Source organism: Elephantulus edwardii, unplaced genomic scaffold, assembly GCF_000299155.1.
Source record: "Elephantulus edwardii isolate Elephantulus edwardi_28Jun2011 unplaced genomic scaffold, EleEdw1.0 scaffold00043, whole genome shotgun sequence".
NCBI classification, from domain to species: Eukaryota; Metazoa; Chordata; class Mammalia; order Macroscelidea; family Macroscelididae; genus Elephantulus; species Elephantulus edwardii.
Window position 1 is genome coordinate 7,796,862 of NW_006399793.1, and position 12,510 is coordinate 7,809,371.

The 12,510-nt window shown below is 37.3% G+C and overlaps 1 pseudogene; it reads right to left on the reverse strand.

The window, feature by feature from the left end:
- The window catches only part of LOC102858736, a 100,311-nt pseudogene that overhangs the window by 28,120 nt on the left and 59,681 nt on the right, over positions 1-12,510 (reverse strand).

Here is a 12,510-nt window from a genome sequence, read left to right on the forward strand (position 1 = left end):
CTCCACGGTCAACACTCTTGGCACCAGCAGCCAGGAAATTAAAAAAAACGTATTGCGATGGGAAAGTCTGCTGTTAGGGACCGCTCCAAACAAAGTACTCAAGAGCAACGGTGTCTCTCTGGAGACTAAGGTGCATCTGATACAGGCCATGGTCTTTGCAATTACTTGTTATGCATCAGAGAGTTAGACAATGACCAGGGAGGACAGAAGGAGAATTGAAGCCTTTGAACTGTGGTGCTGGAGAAGAGTATTGAATGTACCATGGACTGCCAAGAAAACAAACAGATTCATCCTGGAGAGGGTTAAAACAGGATACTCCTTGGAGGCAAGGATTCTGGGCCTTCGTCTGACATACTTTGGACATGTTGTAAGGAGGGACCGGTCCTTGAAGAGGGACATCACACTTGAGAGGGTGGAGGGACAGTGCAGGAGGGGAAGACCCTCTATGAGGTGGATTGATTCAGTGACTGGGGTAATTGGGATAGGTGTGTCAGAGGCAGTGCATTTGGCACAGGATAGAGCAGGGTTTAGGGCTGTTGTACATAGGGTCGGTATGAGTTGCAAGCGACTCAATAGCACATAACAACAACAACAACAACATACCTATCCGATCTGTATACTCAGCAAATAATTTGAAAAGCTGTATAATATGAAGAAGTACATGGCATCAGGCCTGAAGGAACTTTCAACAACCTGAATTAGGCAAATGACAGAATCTTGCTTGCAGAAAGCAAGACTTGAAGGACTTATTGAAGACTATATTCTTCAATACAGATTACACCTTATCTTTACATCAAGAGAACAAAAATCCTTCCCATTGGACCAATAGGCAATATTATACTAGGTAGAAAAAAGATTGAAATTGTTAATCATGTAATTTTCCTTGGATCCACATCAACAGCCTTTACAATAGCAGATAAAACATAAAAAGGTGTGTTACATTGAGAAAAATCTACTTTCAACGTCTTCTCCAAGTGCTAAAAAGCAAAGGTGTCAGTTTAAAAATTAAGGTGCACCTGATCTAGGCTATGGTGTTTTCAATACAACTGAAAATTAAAGAAAAAATTAATAAGAAAGACCAAAGAGGAATTTATGCCTTTGAATTGCAATGTTTATGTAGAGTAATAAATATCCATAGACTGGTAAAAGAACCAACAAACTAGTCTTGTTAACTCTTCTTAGAGATAAAGATGCTGAAACTTTGTCTCACATACTTTGGGCATGTTATCAGAAGGGACAAATCCCTGGAAAAAGACATCATTCTGTGAATTTTACAGTCTGGCAAAAAGAGGAGGACTTGTGATGGGATGGATTGACAAAGTGATACAATAATGGACTAGAGAATGGGGTGTGGGGGAGTTTGGCTGCTAGCCAGCATCTTGATGGCAGTCCTGTTGATCACATAAGGGACATTTTTGGAGTCATGTTTGATGTTTATTATTGCTCTTTTCCCTCCAAAAGAAAGTATCCTTGAGCCTTTGCCCAAGGGTGGAGGTCTGCTCAAAGGTGTGGCTTCAAAATCCTGCAGGGGGATTGGATAGAAATTCTGGTCGGGGCCTGGAACTTCCACTCTGGGAGTTTGGCTGCTAGCCTGTTGCCCTCAGGCCAAATTTATTAATTTTTGAATGAATATTCCTTGAAGGACACAGCAATATTTGTCTATTTGCTGAACGGAACATCTTGGTGTTGCTGTGATGCTGCACATAGTCTTGGCAAAAACCGTAATGTTTACTCATTAAGTATAATGTTTGGATGAGCTTCCAAATTGTTTTATGCTGGGAAGCAGGAGTGGCATCCACTTCCTAAATTAGACGCCTCTGGAAACTCTACAAACTCTCTAAAGTCTATAAACTCTCTAAATGTACAGAAGTGATGTTAGTTATAGAACAAGTTCAGGTGTTTTGTGCAAAGCTTACTCTCAGTCATATTTGACTTGACGATACTTACCCACTGCTACATGAACCTAGTACTGTTATATCTGGAGTAACACTCTTCCACTGTGTACAACATATTTGTCAATATGCTGTATGAAGTAACCTGGGTTTACTGTGTTGTTGAACCTTGGAACATTGGGGTATCAAATACCAGAATGGTTTTCCAATATGGACAGTGTTTGGTGGAACCCCCAGTTATAAAACAGGTTTGGAAGCAGGAGTGGCATCCTCATGCCTCTGGAAACTTTATGAACTTGGAGAAATAATGATAATTATGAAAAGGCATTAGGTGTTTTGTTCACAGAGTTGCTATGCGTCTCACTCGACTCGACGACAATCAACAACAGAGTATGGTGGAGATTATGAGGATGGTACAGAATAGAGCAAGGTTCAGTTTGATGTTAATAGGGTTCTCTCCCCCCCCCCATTTTATTAAGGGAGAGTGCAAATGCAGTCCTTCATTACCACAAATTAGTCAGTTTAATTTCCCCATATTTTTGGAAATCACATCCAGAGTACACTGGATAAGCCTCAACCTAGGAAAACTACCTTTGTGATCATGGTTATCTCCCCTACCAGGAAGTATTGATGCATATAGGGTCATCAGCACCTATACCTTTGAGGCATAGATTCAAAGGCACCTAATAGCAACAACGCTGAAAACTCATACAGGTAGAAAAGTAAAATTTAATTAAAGTTGGTTTGACCAATAGAATCTCTACATTAAAAATACTGACCTCTAGAATGATTTCATAACTGATTGATATCTGCTTAACTAAGTTACTACAGACTGTCTAATGCACAAGAATTTGAAGTAATAAATAGTTATTGCTGCAAGCTACTAAATTTGGGAATAGTTCGTTACACAGCAATTGATAGCTAATACAAAAAAGTATTTGCTAAGCTTAAAATATTGAAATATTAGTGACAACCTGTGATGAGACTGAGGACACGGAAAGATTTCTTTAATTAGGCAACCAAAGAGTTCACAGCACACATATTTTTTTCAGTAAGTATTATAGTTGTCAAGAACTAAGCAGAAAATGTGTTGGACATAGTTTTGGCAAAGAAATGATTGTTTTTTACTGTATGATAACGTGAAGATGGGTACCATACTGTACATATGTTCAACTGTTACAGCTAAAGTTATTTCTCAATTAGAGACTTTTGCAACAGGTTCTGCTGGTATACATTAAATATATAAGCCTATTAGCAAAAGAGATGCACATCCATTTATAGATAAAAGTGTTCTGGTAGGGGAAAAAACTGTTATGTTTGTAAAGTTTAGCATCCCAGCAAATGATGCATGCGTTTATGACATTGCTGGATCTCTCCATATGGGGAACTGAGCCGTACACATGTGGTAATGCATGCATCACCACATATTCACTAATGAAGCAAGGTAACAAAATAGAAAAGCTTTTTATTCCCCCGACATGCAGCTGGTGTGTGATGCCAGATGTAAAATCATTGACACTCTTGCCAAGTTCTCAGGATCATGTCATGATTTATTTAAATACAGACAATCAAGAATAGGTTAATCTTTACCCCTTCCCCCTTCCCTCCACCTTAGTAAAATTCAAGGGGACTTACTAGTTAGGTGAATTGTAAACATATATTTTAAAATAAAATTTTGACTATATTAAATATGAGATCATTATTTACATCATTCTTTCTTTTTAGGTTACTATGGTTTTCCTTTGAAGGAAGTGTTAATGACTTTATTTTCTAGTCCCTCAACTCCTGCAGAATTACTTTATAATGAGGCACATAAATTCACTAGTGCTGTAATTTATAAAGAAAAAATTCCATGTTATTTTGAAACAAATAATACTGATGCATCCAAAATGGGTAGTAAATACCATGTCTTCTCTTAATAGGCCCAAGCATTTTCCTTGGTACTTTATAATTTATAATATTTGAATTAATATTAAAAAATAAGCTGTAAAATTTCTCCCAGTGACTTAGTGTCACCATTGCCTGGCTCAGGACATGAAGTATTCATTACAAGTGTGGGAGATCTTTCCCACCAGAAGATTATTTTTATCTGGCAGTCAGAACTACAGAGGGCAATTTGTTGGACTTGCTACTGTCACAGTAGCATTCTAGAACTTTTAAAAAAGATGATCATTATAGAGCCTTTACTATAAGCATGCCACACTGGTCTCTTACTTTGTTCTGAAAACAACTCTGAACTTCAGAAGCACCACTTACCCTCCACTCACCATAGTTCTGCAGCAGGCACTTTTACTCATTTGGTGATCTCCAAAAAGCTATTTAGAAAAATGACAATAGTCAGCATTCTTTTAATATAGATATGTGTGTCTATTGCTATGAACTGCCCTCTGAGGACTGCCTTAGCTGCATCTTGGAGGTTTTGGTATATTTTATTTTCATTTTCATTTTTCAAGGAATTTTTATTTAGTTCTTTATATCTTTTATAACCCAATCTTGTTCTAGCAGAGAGTTATTGGTTTCCACATGGGTGGTTTTGTAAGCTTTGCCCTCCTGGGGTTAATTTCTTGTTTTATTGTATTGTGGCCTAAGAAGATACTTTGTATTATTTTAATGTTTTTTAATTTGTTGATGCTTGCTTTGTGTCCTAATATGTGATTGATCCTGGAGAAGGTATCATGAACACATGCAAAGAAAATGAATTGAGTTTTAATTGGGTGAAGAATCCTGAATATATCCACAAGGTTGAGTTGGCTGATTGAATATTTTAGATCCTCTGCATCTTTGTTGAGTTTCTTTTGAGTTGCCCTATCCTTTGGTGATAGTGGTTGTTGAAATCTCCTACCATTATCATGATACTGTCAATTTCTGTCTTCAATTCTTAATCATTGTTTTATGTATTTTTCAGGTTTAGCATTTGGTACCTAAATAAACCAAGGCTATATCTTCTTGATCTATTGTGCTTTTAATCAGTATATATTGCCCTTCCTTTTCTTTTATGATTATTTCCATTCTGAAGCCTATTTTATCAGAGATTAATATTGCTAGTCCTGCTTCTTTGAGGTTTCCATTTGCTTGCTATGTTTTTTTCCAGCCTTTGATTTTGAGTCTGTTTTTTTATCCATCCTGCTACTCTTTTTCTCTCTTGATCGACATATTTAATCTAATCACAATAAATGTTATTATTGTTAAGTCAGGTTTTATCATAGCCATTTTGCTGTATTTCCTTTTCTGTTGTTTCTGGTTACTACAGTCCATCCACTTTCCTTTGATGTCTCCATGTGAAAGACTTCACTTACACTATCTTATGGTTTTTGTCTTATTTTCACAAATTCCTTATGTTTCTTCTTTTCTGCAAAGGATCGAACTTCTTCATATTTGATGGAGAGCTTTGCTGAGTCTAGGATACTTGACTGCCAATTGTTTTCTTTCAACTTTCTGTATATGTTGTCCCATTGTCTTCTAGCTCACATGCATTTGGTGAGAAATCAGAACTTAATTGTTTCCCTTTGTAGGTGACTCTTTGTTTTTCTCATGCTGCTTTTAATATTCTATCCTTATCTTTTAATTTGGAGAATTTGACTATGATATATCTTAATGCTTTTCTTTTTGGGTTTAGTCTATTTGGTGTTCGCTGTGCTTCTTGACTGTAGATTTCCTTGTTTTTCAAAATACCTGGAAGTTTTACTTCTTCCACAATTTTCTCAGTGACTTCCCTGTCACTCCCCTGTTCAGGAATTCCAGTCATATCTGTATTTTTCCTTTTGGTTTTCATCCCACATGATTCTAATAGTTTCTTTATGTCTCATCCATGATTTTTCTTCTAGTATGTTTCCAGTGATGTTCTTATCTTCTAGTTCACTGACTTTCTGTTTTAATTCTTCAATTCTACTTTTTTGTCCTACCAGTGTATTGGACATTTCTGCCAATTTAGTCTTAATATTCTGGATTGCACTTCCATGCTTTTCTGTTATTTCCAATACTATACTATAGAGAGGGCTATATCCTCTCTATCTTGTGATGATTTTTTTTTTAATTCTTCTACCTCTTTATCTATTCAATCAATTCTTTCTTCCATCTGTTGCATTTTCTTCTGTAGCTGTTCTAATTGCTCCACATTAATATATTTCTTCTGGATTGTTGTCTCTGCAGTATTTGTTCTCTTAATAGCTTCCATTATTTCTTCTATCATTTGCATCTTTTTCTGTATCTGTTCAGATAACTCTGTATTATTTCTTCTGGTTCTCTCTCTCTGGGGTATTCAATGGGTCTGCTTTTTTAGGAGAAGGATTATTAGTTTGTATGATGACTGAAGTAGACTGCTACTTTTTTGACATTATGTGAATCTTTTCTTAGTAGATATTAGGTTGTTGTAACTATATAGTGTCCCAGAGGATGGCAATGTTTTTGAAGGACCTGTATGTTTATGCTCTTTTTTTGTCCAGAGGTTTGCAGGTGGGCCCAGTGTTTCACCCAAAGTACCTGAAGGGAAGAGGAGTTTCTTTCCAGAAACCACATTTCAGCTGGCTCATCTTGGCCTAATCCTTCTGCTTAAGGGATTCCATGTGGTATAGATAAACAAAGTACCTGTGACATTGGCTCTCCTGGTGCTGGACTCTGTGGGTGGTAGCTGGATGGTCTCCAGGCAGCTGGACAGCAAGATCTTCAGGCAGTGTGGACAGTAGTCTAGTGCTCTGGGCAGGATTGTGGTTTGGGCCACACTGAAACTGTGGCTGCTCAATCTGGCAGGCAGTGGTTCTGTCACTGGCTAGGCGGTTAGTGTGCCTGGGCTGAGCTGCAGCCTCTAGCAGACACCAAGAAGTGGTGCCTGGAAGACGCTCCCAGGCAGGCAACGCCACACAGGTTGTGGCGTCTCTCAGCAGAGTGAAGATAAGGTCCCTATGAGTGGGGCATATTTAGTGAGTTGATCCTTCTGACTTTTGATTAGCATTGCAAACAGAATACACACTACACCATCAGATCTCCTTATTAATAGAAAAGTGAATGAAAATACAATGCCTTGGGTCAGGTGTACTTTAGTCCTCAAAATAACTTTTACTTTTTAATACTTTAAAGAGGTCTTGTGAACATTTTCTCGATGCAACATAACATGATTATTTGTAAATGACATGTACTAAGTGATAATAAATATTTATTGGATAAACTTGCAAATGAAAGAATGAGTGGGTTTCTGACTCTAAGGACATCAGATTTAATAATATTGGTAATCCAGGAAAATGGAAACTATAATAATAATACAGAGTAACTATTTCCCTACATTTTAATAATTAAAACATAACAGAAGTAAGTAACTTCTTTATTAGAGAACTTTGTTTAAAGGATTTATTTTGACCAGAGACAAATACATTTGACCACATAAAACCTGTTCTTCTTGTGTTGTTACGTGCCATAGAGTTGTGGACAACCCATAGTGACTCTATGATTGAAAGTCTTAAACACAAAACTTTCATCTTTTCTCCAAGTTCATAGAGTTTCCAGAGGCAAGCTTTTTTTGGAAGTAGATGCCACTCCTGCTTCCAAACTCGTTTTATTCACATCCACAAACATCAGGCCTGAAGTCTTTTAAAATAAGATGGCAAATATAATCAGCTCACACCCTGTTACAAGCAGTAACAACACCCTTGCCTCAACCCCAAACCAGAAAACACACCTTAGCAGAATCTGGCCAAACCAATTGGATTTGGCCTTGTATTTAAAAAGGCTTTTGACCACCAGTCTGGGGCTATTTCCAGGTTTGGAAGATAGTTGAACAGCCAGATTCTGCTGAGCTATGTTTTCTGGTTTGAGGTTGAGACTAGAGTGTGGCTGCTTCTCTCAACAGATGTGAGCTGATTGGATTTGGATTTGGACACAAAACCTGACGCATGGATTATTTTCTATCATTTTAAGTTTTATTTTTCTCAATGCACCAGGTTAATTGTACGAGCCAATTTCTACTAATTTTATGTTTCCTTCTTAGAGTTTACAAATAACATAGAGAAAGATAATTCTTTTTCCCCTTGCTAGTCATTAAGACCATTTATTGTAACCCCCAATGTATAATACAGCTGCTGGAAAATATCAGTTTGGACTACAGCCATAGCTACTTTCTTTGCCTAAACAATCCCCTACAAGGAAGAAAGAACTTATTTAACTATGGGGATTTTTAATACAAGGGTAGACTAGTTAATTTTTTTAAAATTAAAAATTATTCATAATAAAAGAATGAAAACTTAAATTCTACACAATATTTTCAACAAGTATTTTTCAAACTCCCGTTTATTCAAGTACCAGTGATAAAAACTTTATATTAATAATTAAATTTGCTTTCCTTATATTCCAACTCTGTGCTGCTCTTTTAGTTATATTCTATTAAATTAGAAGGGACTCATAGCTAATTCTCTGATGAGTTTTCAAGGTTGTCAACTGTACAAGGGGAGAATGCTAGTCTTTCTTCCACAGAGCTGCGTAGGGTATTAAAACCACTCACCTTTGAATTGGCAGTGTGACTCCTTACCCACTAGACCACCAGAGCTCACCTTTATAATCATTGCTATTGTTGTTATAAACTATTAGGTTGGAACTGACTCATGACTCTAGTGGGTTTTCAGAGACAGTAAATCCCATGAGGGGAGATTTCCCATCTTTCTTCTGCAGAACAGCAAGTGGATTCTAACTGTGTGCCTTTGGGTTGGGAGTACAGTTCCTTACTATTAGGCCTAGAGTATGCGTCTATGAGCAGAGAGAGAGCTCTTGGAGGCAAAAACGGTGAAGTTTCATCTTTTGTACTTCAGACATGTAGATCGGTGAAGCTATTCCTTGGAAAAGGACATCATGCTTGGAAAGATAGTAGGTCAATGAAAAAGAAGGCCCACAGGAGATATGGGCACGGTGACTTCAGCAATGTGCTCTAGTGTGTCAGAGATAATGATGATGGCACAGGATAGGGCAGGATTCAGGTGGGTTGTTCATAGGCTTGCTGTGATTTTCACTCAACTGCACCTAACAACAGGCCACTAGACCTCCAATTTTGAAAATAAATTGACGGTGACTGAGTGAACTTAAGCAAGTAGCTCTGCTGTGCCAAATATCACTAGAATACAAGATCCTCCTCCTTTTTGCACCGATTAAAAAATATTACATGCTTACCATAGATAATGCATAAAATAAATGATGAATATTATATCTATATGTTATATATGTTGTTATTGTGTACCATCGAGGCAGAGCTGAGCCATAGCTGATCCCCTGGAGCATGTTCAGAGGCAGTTTAATTACATGGGAGGAGATTGTCCATCCTTCTTCTGTGGAGCAGCTGATGGATTTAAACCGTGTACCTTCAGGATTGCAGTGCAGTTTCTCACCACTTGGCCACCAGAGCTCCCTTGTTATATATAATTTTTAAAAAAAAGTAAAAAATTAAAAGTCAGTCTTAATGCTATTGCCAGTTACAACCGAGATCAATGTTTTGGTAAATATGCTATTATTTTGCAAGTTTCTTTTACGGTTTTAATTTAATTTTATTCCATATACTTTTATAGTATCACGTTTAGTGATATACATTCTGAATTATTAATAAGTTACATTTAACAGATCTTTTGATTGTTGTACATTGAATTTATAGTTTATTTTTAATGGTATAGTGAATTAAGCAATGTGCTGGTGACCTAGATGTTTGGAATTTAAATCCACTAATATATTCATAGAGGAAATATAAGACAAACTGCTCTTATAAAATTGGTAGTCTAGGAAGCTCAATGCTACAGTTCTGTTCTATATGATTGAGTTGTTATGTGTTGGATTAATACAATAGTAGTAGGTTTTCTACTTCAAAAGATGAATTAGGAATATCTGCCGTCAGGGACCTCTCCAGAGTATTGAAGAGCAACAATGTCAGTCTAGAGACTAAGGTGCACCTGATCCTGGCCATGGCTTTCCCCATTTTTTTTGCTATGAATCAGAGAGCTGGGCAATGACTAAGGATGACAAAAGAAAAATTGGTGCCTTTGGGTTGTGGTGCTAAAGAGTAGTATTGAATATACCATGGACTGCCAAGAAACCAAATAGATCTGTTCTGGCGAGAGTGGAACCCAGTTTCTTCTTGGAGGAAAGGATTTTGAAGCTCTGTCTCATGTACTTTGGGAATGTTTCCAGGAGGGACCAGCCCTTGGATAATAACATCATGATTAGTAAGGTGGAGGGTCAATGCAGGTAAAGAAGACCCTAGATAAGATGGATTGGGTCAGTAACTGGGGTAATGAGGGTAAGTGTGTCAAAGACAGGGAGATTGGCTGAGAATAGGGCAGGATTCAGAGCTACTGTTCATCGGATTGCTATGCATCTCAGTCGACTCAATGGCACATAAAAACAACAGTAGGTTTTCTGGTTTATTAAAAAACTATAGAATGAATATTTATACACAATTTAAAAAATTTATGATCACAATGTCTATATTTTATTAATTAATGGTACAGCTGTCTTCTTTTCAAAGGTTGTTTGTGTTATTGTTAGGTGCTGTTGAGTACAATTTGCAGCAAGCCTATGAACAACAGACTTGATCCCTGTCATATCTTATGCCATCTTCATCATCTGACACAATCATTTCTTTTTTGAAGAGAGGGAAATGGGGTTGGGTCTATAAAATTACTTTCTTAGTCTATAGTAATTATATTTACTTTCTTGTAAAGATTTTCTCTAGCAAATGTTCCTTTCCCCCCCATCACCACTATCAGTCACCAAAAGATTTTCATCACCCATACAGAAACTCTATATCCATTAAAGCAAAAAATCCCTTTCCCCAGATACCAGTAACATATAATCTACATTCTGTTCTCATACATTTGCTTCTAGATTTTTCATATCAGTGTAACCATACACTAGAGGCTCCGTGGAATTAAGCTGAGTCATTTCCTATTAATATATACTTGGAAAACCTATTGGAGAGTGTTTATGACCTGAATTTGACTTAAGGACGGTGAGTTGGACTTCAATCCTTCTCAATCCACAATCATTGCTGGGTCAAATGGTATCTCTATTTGCAACTTTTTGAGAAAGCACCATACTGCCTTCCACAGTGGTTGTACCATTTTACACTCCCACCAACAGTGAATAAGGGTTCCAGTTTCTCCATAACCTCGCCAACAGCTGAAATTGTTTACAACTCCAATATATTCTCCATCTATTGTGGTGCTGCCAATTGGTCCAGTAGTGAAAATCTCTGCTTTCCTGATATTTAGCTTCAATTCATACTGAAGACTGCAGGCCTTGACTTTCTGCATCAGACACTTCTGTTCCTTTCAATTTCTTTGAGCAAGGTTGTATCATTTACATAATGTAGGATAGGATTAGAAGTATGTAAGATTAACCTGAATCGAATGGATGGAAAGACAGTATGTCTATTGTAATCTTGAACAGGACAGGCGTAACTGATTAAATGGAGGACAGAGAGAAAAAGAAGAAGAAGGTAAAGTTTGCCCATACATGGAAACCATTGCTGAGGATTGACAGGAAATGAGGAGAGGGGAGGAGAGAAAGAGATTATCAAATGGATAGATAAACAGGAGAATAAAAAGGAGAGGACCGTGAGGTTTTGATAGGTTGTTGCAAATAATGTCATTCCTGTTGTTGTCTACCATCAACTTGGAACTGACTCATAGCTTAACCTCTTGTGGGTTTTCAGAGGCAGGTATCATGGGAGAGAAGATTGGGAGATTGCCCATCCTTCTCCAGTGGAGCAGCTGGCAGATCTGAGCTACATGCTTTCAGTCCAGCTTCTTGCCACTTGGCCATCAGGGCAATGATAATTATCGTTATAAAATGAAATATGTATTGTTGTTGTTGTTGTTAAGTGCCGCCGAGTCGCAGGCGACTCATAGCAACCCTATGAAGGAGAGTCTTTGACGCTTGGGTGTCTTTCATTCTCTCTCCAGGTTCATAGGGTTTTTGGAGGCAAGCTATTATGGAAGTGGATGCCACTCCTCCTTCCATGCTTGTTTAATTGGGGAGCTCCACCCCACTCTCAGTCTGAACCTGGAAATATGTATAAGTGACAATTAAAAAAAGGGAAATAAAAGAGAAAAAATATTAAGCCATCCATTCATGCTTTTAAATATACTTTGTGTTTTATACAATCTTTGATTATATAATGTTTCATACAATTATTCATATACTTTGTACTTTTTATAATTAATTACAATTTTGTGGCTAACCTTGAGGGAATGGAAATCCCAGAACACTTGATTGTACTAATGCAATAGCTAACTTGGATCAAGAAACAGTCCCCAGAACAGAGTAAGGAAACACTGCATGGTTTGAAATCAGGAAAAGAGTGCATCAAGAACAGAAAACAACAAATGCTGGCAAGGTTGTGGAGAAACTGGAACACTTATTCACTGTTGGTGGAAGTGTAAAATGGTTCAACCACTATGGAAGACAGCATGGCACTTTCTCAAAGAGTTGCAATTAGAAACACCATTTGACTTCTCCAACAGGGTAAAAAGGGAAGCCACCAACTGGGAAAAAGTATTTGGTAAAGACATATCAGATAAGGGACTTATATCCGGAACTTATAACATACTTGAGCACCACAACAAGATAAAGGTAAATAATCTAAAAGAAAAAT